Below are 12,269 nucleotides of genomic sequence, written 5' to 3'. Positions count from 1 at the left end.
CACAACTTAACTAATTCAAAGATTCTTCCACTTCATACTGCCATAATATTGGGTTTTAGACTCAAAACATATGTCAGGATCCATAGTATTTAAGACATTAGAAGTGAAAGCAAGCCTGCCATACTGAATGAGATTCTCTGTGTGGAATGATACTACACAAGTGATAACATATTTGAATCAAAACCAATGGAAGATTTTTGTTCTATATGTTATTGCTTTCGATATTTCCTTAGCAATCACCACTGCAGACTGTCTAAACAATACTTTGTGCACTGACATTCACAATAATGTGTTTTCATCAGCAAGTTAGATGCTGTCATTAGGTTTAGCAAAAGGCTATACTTTACAGTTCCTAGCCATTTTTCTACACTTCACTACTCCATTGGGATTTGAATGCAACAGTTTCTACATCTGTCATCTCCACTTATATTTACTTGAATGCATGTATTAATAACAGATTACTGGAAATCAGTAGAGAAATGATGAATTAGTTTTGTTATTGTCCCACGTTGGAATGGGACCAAGAAAGGAGTGTTGTTTTGACAAGAAAAAAAACCTATCCATCAGCAGCACCGTTATCCAAAGCTTGAGAAATGTAGTGTGTGGAACGTATAACTCATCTTTTTTAAACTCTTTTATACCTGGAAGCAGTTATCTAGTCCAGAAACTTCCTAACAGAAGAAAAGCCACCAGACCAGGAGACATTCATGGCAGCTTAATTATCTGATGAGAATGCAGAAGGTGGCTTGGTCAACAGAAAGCACGCAGGTGGCTGAGAAATGAGAGCTGTGGGTGCACAGGAAACTAAGATCCACCATCAGTGAAGAAGCACCAGTAAGTCATTTAAAATGAAACACAATGCACCTCAGACCAAAAAATCTGTTCCAAGCCATCCCTGAAATTCTTTTCCCTCCTTCAGAAAAGATTTCTAAGAGTTTATTTCCTCATAAGGCTCTATATTGAGGAAATGGAATCACCAGAATATAGCTACGAAGTATAGCTACAAACAAAGCTAATCTCACCAGACTCCAACAAAGGAAAGAAAGGCATTTCCTAACACACTGGTATACTCCTTACTATTAAAAAAAAAATCATATGTAACAGAGATGAAGAAAAAATAAATCTGTTTTAAAGACAGGCAGATATGAGATAACAGCCCCAGAATTATAGAGCGCAGCTGGACTCCAAGCCCTCAACTGCCCCCTAATAAAACCACAACTGATAGAATTCCAAGCAAACTTAATTCCCCCTGTTTTGTTAGATTTCATTTAAACAAGCATTTTTCTCACTTGCTTCCTTATATATGTACATACACGGGCTTGTATTTCAGAACATTATTAATGATAGAAAACTCTCAGATAAAAACTGGGAAGAAAAAGCTTGAATAAATGTTGTCTTAGGGTTAGGGTTAGAGTTAAATCTCAACCAATTAAGCAACGACTGTCAGTAAGTGCGAGCTGCTTTGTAAGCTTCTCGCAGATATGAAAAGCCTCCTCATTTATTCATGTCCTCAGTGAGTTCTACTCCAGGGACAGCTGCAGTCAGGTAAGCCCACCTTCAGCAGCAAGTGTCATTGCTATGGAGCCCAGTTCCTGAAATGTGCAAAAGAACAAAGGAAGCTTTTGACCCCATGAGAAAAAAGGCTTGACAAGTTGAACATTAAACCGAGAAACATTTCTTTAATGTCTACCTGATAGCTGCAGCTTTTTCCTCTGCAGTGAGCTACCGATTGTAATAGCAAAAGAAATGGTCATCATTTAGTCAACACAGACAGTAATAAGGCAAAGCAAAACCAAGCATAAATATACCTGACTGAGAAAGGTTTTAACTATAAAACTAAATCCAGAGATCAAAACTGTGATAATTGCATTCTAGACAAAGCCTGAGCAGTACCATGAGAAAAGGCAGCTTCCTTATTTGAATATATCTTTAGCCTTGCAATGAGCACATCTCCTGTTCTGCTGCTGAGCTGTGCAACACCAAATTCATTTGCAAGAACCTCATGCTAGGACAGCTGCACATTCTTCTCTTGAAGACAGGTTCACTGACTGCCCAGAAGCAGAGGAAAAAAAAAAGATAAAGGAAAGAACTAAGCTTAAAGACCCACCACTGCACTCCTCATATCAGAAATGAGCTTTGCATACAACATCAGAGAGCTGCCAGAGAAGACCCATTGCGACATTCTGTCTCAACTACTCAAGGAGCAAGAAAGGGAGATCCCTGAGTGGAAACCTCCTTATTTGTGTTCTCTGACCATTTAAAAATTGGGCAGTATTGAGGAGCAATGTGATCGTATTCCAACATGGTTAAGATCAATCCAAAGGAGTCTCGCAGACACCTTTGCAACCAGCTTAGATTACCTACAACAGAGATCCTATTCCAAGTATTGAAAGCTTTTAATCTGAAACCTTCTCTTTGTGTAAAGATGATATTGCTTTGAAAATACAGTGAAAAAGACAGACATTACATCTGCTTTGGTACTGATATCTGGGGCTTTCTACATGTCTGTACATAGCAATAGTCCTGAGAAGGTCTAGATCCTGGCCTAGGTTCAAACTGCTGCTAACCCCCTCTATCTTGTAAGGACATCTGAATGTAAGATTAATTCTGCATAAGAAGTGCATTCACCTACACAAAGGCAGTACTTGGAGAATTTATGTTTCAGGGACAAGGAATATGGGAGAAAACTCAGGACATAGATCAGACATATAAATAGCATCTTTGTACTTATGAAGGAAGACACTATCAAAGCAAATTTATTGGCTAATTAAATTCGGTACCGTATACAATTAAATTGTTAGTCACGTTTACTAGACTTATCACTATCAGCACAACAGAAACCACGTCAGCTCCAGCTGCAGGATAGCAGTGATATATGCTATCAAACAAGCTGAAGTAATCCTGCAACAATAGGTAAGAGTTATTTTTATTAGTGGTTCAATAGAGGGGCTCACATTCCCTCATCAGCTTTAGACATACATCTCTTAGCAAGGAGCTCTGCAAACCCACAGCCCAGACTAAATACTATCGCATACTTTTAAGCAAGGAGATTTAATCTTGCAAAGTTTACTCCATGACCTTGCAAGTACCTTTGTACACTTACATAGTTAACAGCAGGCATTCCTACTGTCAAGAGCATGAAGTGAAAACTGGAAATTTAAATGCCTTTCCAACACCAAAGTCAGTTAAAAAAAATTAATAGTGATAGTCTTCATTGTTTTACTTGATGTTGTTCATATTATTCCAAATGGAAAAAAGATTAGACATGTTTTTACTTTTTCAGTATAAAGCAATGGAAAAAAACCTCCATGTTTTTGATTCAATGGAGTTAATTCATTTTTAAAGCCATTCTAAATGCAAAGGTCTATAGACAATTCAGAAAGCTAAACAGAGAAAAGTGCTGCTACACTTAATAAAGTTTCTATAATTATGTCATACTGTCTTCACGGATCTGGTATTTCTTACATTTGCAAAACCAGAGTATCTCATAGTAAACAAATACATTATTTTACGAACATTTCAGCATCAGTACCTCTCAGCTTTTCTTCCTACTTCTGAAATTTTTCCTACAACAGAGCTCTACCCAAGCAAGAGTCATCATCCTATTTCCCTGATACATGCTCATTATAAGCAATTAATCTCTTCTGTTAACAAGTAAATAGTCCTTTAAAACGTGTGAGTGAAAAGGAATAAAGAGAGAGAAGAGATAAACCTTGTTTTTGAAGCTGGGGACATGTTAGCCTTGCTATTTTGGGGCATCTCTTTTTCTTAGGAAGCATGTACCTATTTATTCCTGTATCATGGAAGGGAACAAAAAGAAAAAAAAAAAAAGAAAAAAGAGAGGAAAGGGGAAAGAAAGAAAAGAATCTTTAGGGATATGGCGTCAAGAAGCTAAGAACCTCAAAGGCTACGTTAATCAAGGAAAATCTATCCTTTCAGCACTTCACAGCTTTCACACAGGAACGAAAAAGTCAAGAGAATGACAAAAAAAAAAAAGCAGTTTCCTCAAAATTCTTGAAGCCCTTTAAAGCATATTTGTAAGAACAAAAAAATCTACGAGGAATAATATTCACAGACAAACCATTTTCCTCATGTCACATTCACTCTAAGAACAAAACAGTCCCCAGAAGAGTGACTTTGTGGTCAGCTGTCAAAGTGAAATTTAATTTAGCCATAACAATGGACAAGGTATGTCAGTCTACATTTTGAACAAAAACCATGAAGAAATCCTTGAATGAAATGCTTTTAACATATGCCATACCCACAATAACAATTTTAGATCTTCATCTCTGCAAAGATTAAGCTACCATAGAATAATTTATTCTCAGTATAAATCTTAAAACAAATTATGAAAATTACCATTTTTATTTCCTTCTGAAAATTATTTTCCCTCTCTCTCTCTCTCCAAATATCTTTCTAAAAGATTCTGAGGCTTTTTCCAAAAATAGACCAACCACGTAGACAGTCAAATAACTCACATAATTTGCTGACTTGATTATTTTAATATTAATTTATTAAACCTTTTTTTTTTCCCCGCTAAGTGATAAAAGTGCTCATTAATACACTCACATAGCTGAAACAACAGAAGCTGCTTAGCAAGTCACTGAATCATTTGTAAAAGCCAATGGTAGAAGTTATTCACAGAAAATAACCAAGATTTAAATGGCAGAAGTGTTTGTTTGCAAAACCTGGGGCATTTTACTGGTTTAATAGCCCCTTATGCTTTATGCAGGTGTCAGAATAAGAAAGCTTTTAAGGCCAAAAATTATTATATTAAAAATATATTATATATTAAAAATTATAGGGGAGAAGAACATGGGACTTAAAGCCAGATCTGTATGCAAGGATTTCCTTACTAAAGTTGTTACACTCCCAGCTAGAGAAGGAAGTCTTCATATTTTATTAAGAAGTGGTCAAGGAACAGTAGCCAGCGATCAAAGAACCAGCTGACTCGCATAATCGCACGTGAACCTAAAGAGGTTCACCAAGGCAAGGTGCTGCACTTGGGTCACAGCAAGCTAAGACCCGTACAGGTTGGGAATCCTCTGGAGCATCTCTCCAAGAAGAAAGGTTGAGGGAGCTGACAGTGTTTGGCCTGGAGATGATGAGAGACCTCACTGCTACCTCTCAGTTCTTAAAATGTGTTTATAAACAAGAGGGAGACCAATTATTACATGATCAGGGTGGAGGCCAAGGAGGAAGTTCTACACTAAAAGAGGGTAGATTAGATTGGGAATTTTTTCACTCAAGAGGGTGGTGAGGCAGGGCACAGGCTGCCCAGAGAAGTTGTGGATGCCCCATCCCTGGAGGCATTCAAGGCCAGGTTGGATGGGGCCCTGGTCAACCTGATCTGGTGTCTGATTTAGCAGTTGGCAATCCTGCCCATGGCAGAGGATTGGAAGTAGATGATCTGCAAGGTCGCTTTCAACCCAAGCCACTCTATGATCGTTTTCTCCTGGCAGAATACCTGCATCCCAGAACTTAGCTAACTGCCAAGCCAAAGGACAGTGTGCCAGTTCCTGAATAACACAACTCCTAAGCTAGTCAAGTATTTCTGGAAGCTGAACAGTACCAGAGAGGAAAAAATTCTACTGGGCTTATTCTGCTCCTTGTTGTTCAAACAGAATCACAGAATCACAAAATCACAGAATCACCAAGGTTGGAAAAGATCTTCAAGATCATCCAGTCCAACCACCCACTTATCACCAATAGTACTAAATCATGTCCCTCAATGCAAAATCCAAAACGTGTGTTTTGGTGGTTTTTTTATAGTACTTTCCTATTAGGACAAAAGTTTTCCTTGGACACTGGATGCTAAGTCTCCAGGTTTACTTTCCAAACCAACTAGTAAAAACTTCCTGAAATTAAAACAAAGTTTCTGAAATATGATAGGACTAATTCTACCAAGCCTAGAAATGAAGCAGTTTCACCGTATCTTCTAAAACACTGTAAAAAAAGCAAATCAATAAATACTCTAAAACATTTCTAAGACTTGAGTCAAGAACTAAGTCTTTAATTTTAGATTAATCTTCAATCCATGCTTCTGCACTCACGGTGAAAAATTATACATAAAGGTGCATATGATTTTGATCACATAACCAAAAAATTCAATGCAAGTAATACAAGCTTACACAGGACTACATCTTCCTGCTCACAAAGCTACACAAGTGTCAGGCTTAAAAAACAAAAACACTTGTAAGTGAAGTTGTAATTGTAAACATCTTTCTCAGTGGGTAGTAAGAAATCTGTGCTTCGAGCAGCTCAGAGCAGACTTAGGGATCTTTGAATTTGGAGCCTACAACTACTATAAGTTCAAAGTTCCCAACAGTGATCAAGTTACATCCTTCCCCATTTTAAACATGAGGAATTCTACCTTCTTGTTGAAATTCAGCATGTGTTTAAGAAATATAGGTATTTAATTTAAATATGAGAAATACTTTATTTACATACAAGAAAAATCTAAATCTACATTTTTTTCATAGAAAAAAATGCATAGCTTCAATGTAACATTTTTTTAAAGCTATTTGAAAAATAAGCTATTCACATACTCTTTTCTTATTAATCTTACATGCGGGTAGGATAGGAGACTGCAAAATGGGGCAACTATTAATTATTCATTTATTTTGGCTCACTATTTTAAAATGAGCATTATTTCAGTGTTGCCCACTGAGTACTTTATTTCCAGAACACACATCCTCTGAGAAAGCCATACATATTCCCAGCCTTGGCAACTGATGCAGGATCCAATTCCAATCCACAGTTGCCTTTATATTGCACTTACATTCACACCGGTAAGATAGATGTGATTTAGCCAAGACACAACAGAGATTACAGGCACTAGAAAAAACCCTTCAAGAGTCACCTTGCTTCCTGTCCTAACAACCATTTGGGATTTTCTTTTCCGCCTACCTGGGAAACCATTGGACTTGAGGAATTCCCATAACATAGAAAAGAAGGTGCTGCTGTGGCTGAGAAAATCTGTAACTGCTGTTCCAAAGAAATACTGTGAGGAGTGTCATTATGCAGAGGTGCACAGTTCCCAACCGTCTGCCTTCTACTTCTCTCCCCTAGGGTCACTTCCATTCCTTACAGTCATTTCTATTTCATGTGGATTTGAAGGAGAAGATTAAACCCTATTTACAACCTTTCCCCTGTTCAGGTGAGCTTGCACTATAATTTTTTTCTTCACAGAGAGGACAAAAATCTGTTATGCTCTGTAGACTGAGTAATAGAGGCTCACCATGAATAATATTCTCAAGAAATGAAACCTGGATAATATTTCCTATTTGCTACCACTTCAAATATTAGTATATATTTCTTGAAAACACAGGAATAAAGCAGATGAACGCAGGTGACAGAGCTCACCTGCAGGTGGCTGTACTACCAGAGAGCTAATGCCATTCATCTGCAGCACACAGAAGCATGAACAAAACTTCAAGCTCAAGAGAATGATCAGTGGTGGTTTTGGTGTGAGGGGGGATGAAGCTGGATGGGGGGGCTGTTATTGTTTTTCTCCCATGGGTGGATTTCGTAGTGCAAACATGCACAGCAACGTTCTAAAACTTTCATCTGTGGCATTCCCCAGAATTTAATGCAGGTTACTGCTATGCTTCCTGGGTATCTTTGGGCAGGATACACTTACGTATACCAGTTCTAAAAGCAGCATTCTCCAAAAATTAGAAGAAAGCTGCTTTTACACTTCATTTTTTATACTCAGAGATGTCTATTTATAACAAGCTACAAATCTACGTAACCAAACCAATGTGAGTGAAAGCATCTCCTCACATTCTCTGTAATACCGAAACCTACTAATGCTAGGGTCTTTGCTACCTCACACACAAATTTACTTTTACTTGAGGGCAAAATAAATAGCTGAAGTTATTATAAGCAGAAAAGGACAAATTTCTCTCCAGCGGCTTTTACCTGAGTTTTGTTATCACAAACACGGTAGAAATAGCCATTGTTATAATTTATTGCTATGAAAGTCAGATACCTTTCCAGAATACTTGTTAATATGCAAAGACAATATTCAGCTTGTGTCTAAACATCAAAATAAAGTCAAATTTCTATTGGAAAACTGAAATATATCAATTAGATGGAATGCATCTAAAATCAGAGCAAAACACAGAACAAAATTATTGCTATACTATGATGTCTTGCTTGGACAAAAAAACAGAGGCAGAATAAAAATATTGTATTTCATGGTAGTGAACTAGATTTATTTTTGGAAGTCAGTAGTATGAGAAAAAACAATTCAAAGTTGTACAGGTTAAGCCTTTCAAAGGAAAAGAAACACCTTAAGACCTGAGAGTTGCAGGAAGACCAAAGAAAACCTAGAGTTACACAGATGATCTGTCCAGATGAAAAGCCTATCAGTCATTCCTTTTTGCCTTGCATCTTTAAGTACGAATGCGAGGCAGAGGACAAAAAGAGAGAAGCCTTGTCCTCCTTGTTTAGGCAATGCCTACATTTCTGCAGCTTGCGAAAACTTCTCGTGCGGTCAGTCCCCAGGTCTTCCAGAGACACAAGTTTGGCAAAAGACAACTACAGACACCATCACCACCCCAGAAGTAATAACAGCAAAAGGCATGGGTGCTTCTTATCAATCCTCACTCCCCTGTTCAAATGGCTAACATGCAGCTTTATAAACTTACCCATAGAGCACACTCTGGGATTGCCGCTTCCAAGTCATCATTCCTCTGTAACATTTCTCCTGAGAGAATAGGTTTCATATTAGCTATTCAAAGCTATGAATATATATCAAAAACTAATCTCACTGTAGCTCAGAGACCGAAACAAACATCAGGAGTACAACACTGACTGTCCTGCATTCTCACCAACTTAATGGTCTAAAAGGCTTTTGTACTGTGCTGAATCTGTTAACTTACATAAGCAATTTGAGTACAACAGGTAAAAACTCTGTTGAGAAATAAGAATTCTGTCAAGCCCCTAAACTGAGCAGCTCTAGTTGGGAACTGACAAAAGTGACAAGCCAGTAAGCAAATGTTCAAATGTTCACATACTGTCATGTGGGTACAATTGTCAAGCCCATTTTACAAGGGTAATTTCCAACATGAGCATGGCTAACCAGGCCCAGCAAAGTTTTTGTCTCTGTAGTGAAATACAAAAAGGTCACCTTCAGTGAATTAAATTAAATGGGCAATAAATCAGGCAGCAAAGCTGCGTATCTAGTGCAACCTGTTTAATTGTCCACTGTATATAATAATTAAGGGAGGGGGGAAGGAAGGAATCTATACACACTATTTCAGTTGAATTTTGGCTTACTCATTCTACCCAAGCCTCCAGAAAAACAAAAAATAAACTTCCTAACATTTGTTTTTTTGGTCTCTATAGTATTTTACAAGTTTGAACGAGATTAAATGAAGAAATGTTTCCAACACTACTATCAATACATGATTCCTGAAATTACTACAATTATTTCATTGCCTGGCCATATAACAACTGTTCCCATTTTAAAAATTCTTGAATAGTCTTTTCAGATTTCTTACCAAGAGGATTTAATATTATCCAGAACCACAGATAAGTTTTGCATACATGCATAATCCAGACAACAACTGCATCCTAAACGTTAGAATTTTTAAGAAACAGCCGATGTAAGATGAACATAAATACAGTTGTGGAGCACCATGAATAAACCCCCTTCTGAATTCACTACTAGAATCCTTGGTATTTTAAATCTCTTTTATTATTATTAGAAACCTTCTTAACTAATTTTAATAGCTCTTACACTGAAGAATAAATTCATGTGAGTCCAAAGCACACATCTATTTTGGTTTAAAGAAATGAAAGAGATGAGAAGACATTTTGGATCAGAAGAGCTGATAGCCGGGTCCAGGGTTGAGTGCCATACCATTCTGACTGGCACAACCAGCTGTCTACTTCAGCCTCCAGTTTCTTTGACACATCTTAAAGACATTAATCTTTAATTATCAAGTCATTCTGATTTGAACCTCTCAGTTTTTTGAAGACACCAAATACATTTCCTGAAGACTGTAGGAGTTGTGATGTCTCAGGAAAAGACAGCATTTCCCGGAATTCTTGACGTACCAAGGCAAGAGAGTTATTATTCTTATTGTTCCTTACTGAGAGTTTTTATTATCAGTTCTGCCATTAACTGTGACCGAAATCCAATTCTGGCTAGCTCGCTGGCAGGACATTAAGATAACCAACCACTTATAAGAACTCTCCTTGTACTTTGTGAATCCACAGTTGAGTTCTTACTGCTAGTTTGTATTTTGCCATTTTAATTTTCTATCAGACAGCTAAAACAAAGCTTTTCTGTGTGAAATTTTCACACAGAGAATGCAGTTGCCAGGACAAACTAAACAGACTGCAAGGAAACTCCACACAAATAGTTAATATCCACCAAAAATCTGTATTACATTCTGCTTTGTTTTCTTCAACTAGATTATTGTTCAAAACACCTTCAAAACCTCTGCTGACAGAATAACTTCCATTGCACTGCACTAATACATTCAGTACTACTCTGTACCAATACACTTTAATAATAATAACAAAATGCCTTTCACTTGCAGTTCTTGTATCTCAAACAGTTTTTAGCCTAACACAACGCATTTCCCGTTTGTCATGAATCAATCCCCTGTAGCTTTACAAGTTCTCTAAGTCTCAAACAGTCTCAGTCCTACTATTGGTCACCGCTCACGTGCAGGGGTAGAGTTCCTCTCTCCAGTGAACATAATGCAAATATAGAAAAAGAGTTCATGAAATTATCATCATCCGTCTCATAAAAGGTAACAGAGAAAGAAAGGCATCGTTTTCAAAGTATCTACTTTGACATCTATGTTCCTTTGACTTTGAAAATCAGTGAGATTTAAAAACCTCAAAATACTGGACAAAACTGAAATGAGTTCTCCAGTCCCAAGTTGGAAGTCACTCAGAACGGGAGCCAGGAACAGAGCTCCTATCTGCTGAACTTAAAACTATTGCTTTCACCCCAGCCTCTCCTTTAGCCCCATTGTGGTATTTGCAACTCCATGACCACATGAAAGGCTAGAAATAATCCTACTCCTAAAATAGTCATCCATCAATTTGCTTAGAGAAATGTATTCTAGAATCCAGGTTAGACTTAATCAAAAAAGAAATTTCTCTACAGCAGAGTTAAAACCTCTGTGAGAAGGTTGCACCAGATTTAGAACAGAAAAAATAACAACTTCAATATCTAATCACGTTAATGGGAAAGACATACTATGAAATAGTTGATTAATTTTTAGTGGTACAGTTTAATTCTCTCTAAGCAGCTTTCACAGTTCCCCTTTCACACAGGGCAAAAAGTTTATAAATTTAAACTGGGTTTGTAAGATAGCTTTGAGCATAAAGTTGTGTCTCTTCTCAAAGTAATGATTAAAAGGTCTGAGCAGGAAGTTCCTTATCCTTTAAAGAAGCCAATCAAAATTAAAAAATTCCATTCAACCAAGAACAAAGTCAGCACTGATTAAGAGTAGAAAAACAAACAGCAAACTCTGTGCACAGCAAACCAGATTTGTACAACTCGTGTAACTGTTTCCAAACCACAGGCACAGCATATACGTATATACAACAAATACAGAGTACATGTATAAAATAAAACAAATATATCCTCCCTTATACACATTAACTGGTTGTAAATAATCAGTAAGTCTTGTAAAAACTTATATTTTGTATAATTTGTGGTGATTTTTCTATTAATAATTTCTTGGAAAACAGATTTCTTTGGAAAAGTTTGTGTACAAGCACAACAGAGGGGATTCTGGCAAGGTCCAGTACTAAAAATGAAAAAGCCAACACACTCACATCCTCCACCTTTTAAAATTGCATAATTTAAACACTTATCTTCAATCTTCAAGGCTGTTTCCCAGTTCAACATACAGTACATTCTATGATTCTTCTAAAAAGCATTAAAAATACATTTTTTTTGTTTAGGTCGTCTTTCTTTCATGATCTATACAACATGCTGTATATCTTGCACATTGTGATATTCTTGATGGAAAATACAGTCAAAGCTTCTGTGTGCAATTCAGAACAACTAGTTATAAATAAGAAGTAAAATAGAATGAAAATCAGAATGAAAACAGAAAAAGTCTGAATTGCAAGAAGGGAAAACAGGTCTTGCAGAAAGTGGTTTGTTTGGGTTTGGGGGCTGGGTGATGAGAAAAGTACTCAGTATGAACCATAACTAAAAGTTCCTCCAGGAAAAAAAAACTGCATAAATCTGTCCAGACAAGTGAGGGACTGTTAGACTGCAAAAGAAA

The 12,269-nt window shown here is 37.0% G+C and overlaps 1 protein-coding gene across 5 annotated transcripts in view; it reads right to left on the bottom strand.

Moving 5' to 3' along the window:
- FHIT (fragile histidine triad diadenosine triphosphatase) overlaps positions 1-12,269 on the bottom strand; it is a 507,230-nt gene that overhangs the window by 461,069 nt on the left and 33,892 nt on the right. The window contains exon 1 of one of the 5 annotated variants that reach the window (XM_042823262.1): positions 8,655-8,702. The exons of the other annotated variants lie outside the window; for them this stretch is intronic. The gene's annotated coding sequence lies outside the window, so the exon portion shown is untranslated. Of the gene's footprint in view, positions 1-8,654; positions 8,703-12,269 lie in introns of those variants that run through there. 5 annotated transcript variants of the gene reach the window in all.

The sequence above is a fragment of the Centrocercus urophasianus genome, unplaced genomic scaffold, assembly GCF_019232065.1.
Source record: "Centrocercus urophasianus isolate 14NV4802_14NV808 unplaced genomic scaffold, USGS_Curo_1.0 seq_22, whole genome shotgun sequence".
NCBI classification, from domain to species: Eukaryota; Metazoa; Chordata; class Aves; order Galliformes; family Phasianidae; genus Centrocercus; species Centrocercus urophasianus.
This window is presented reverse-complemented; position numbering and strand designations above follow the sequence as displayed.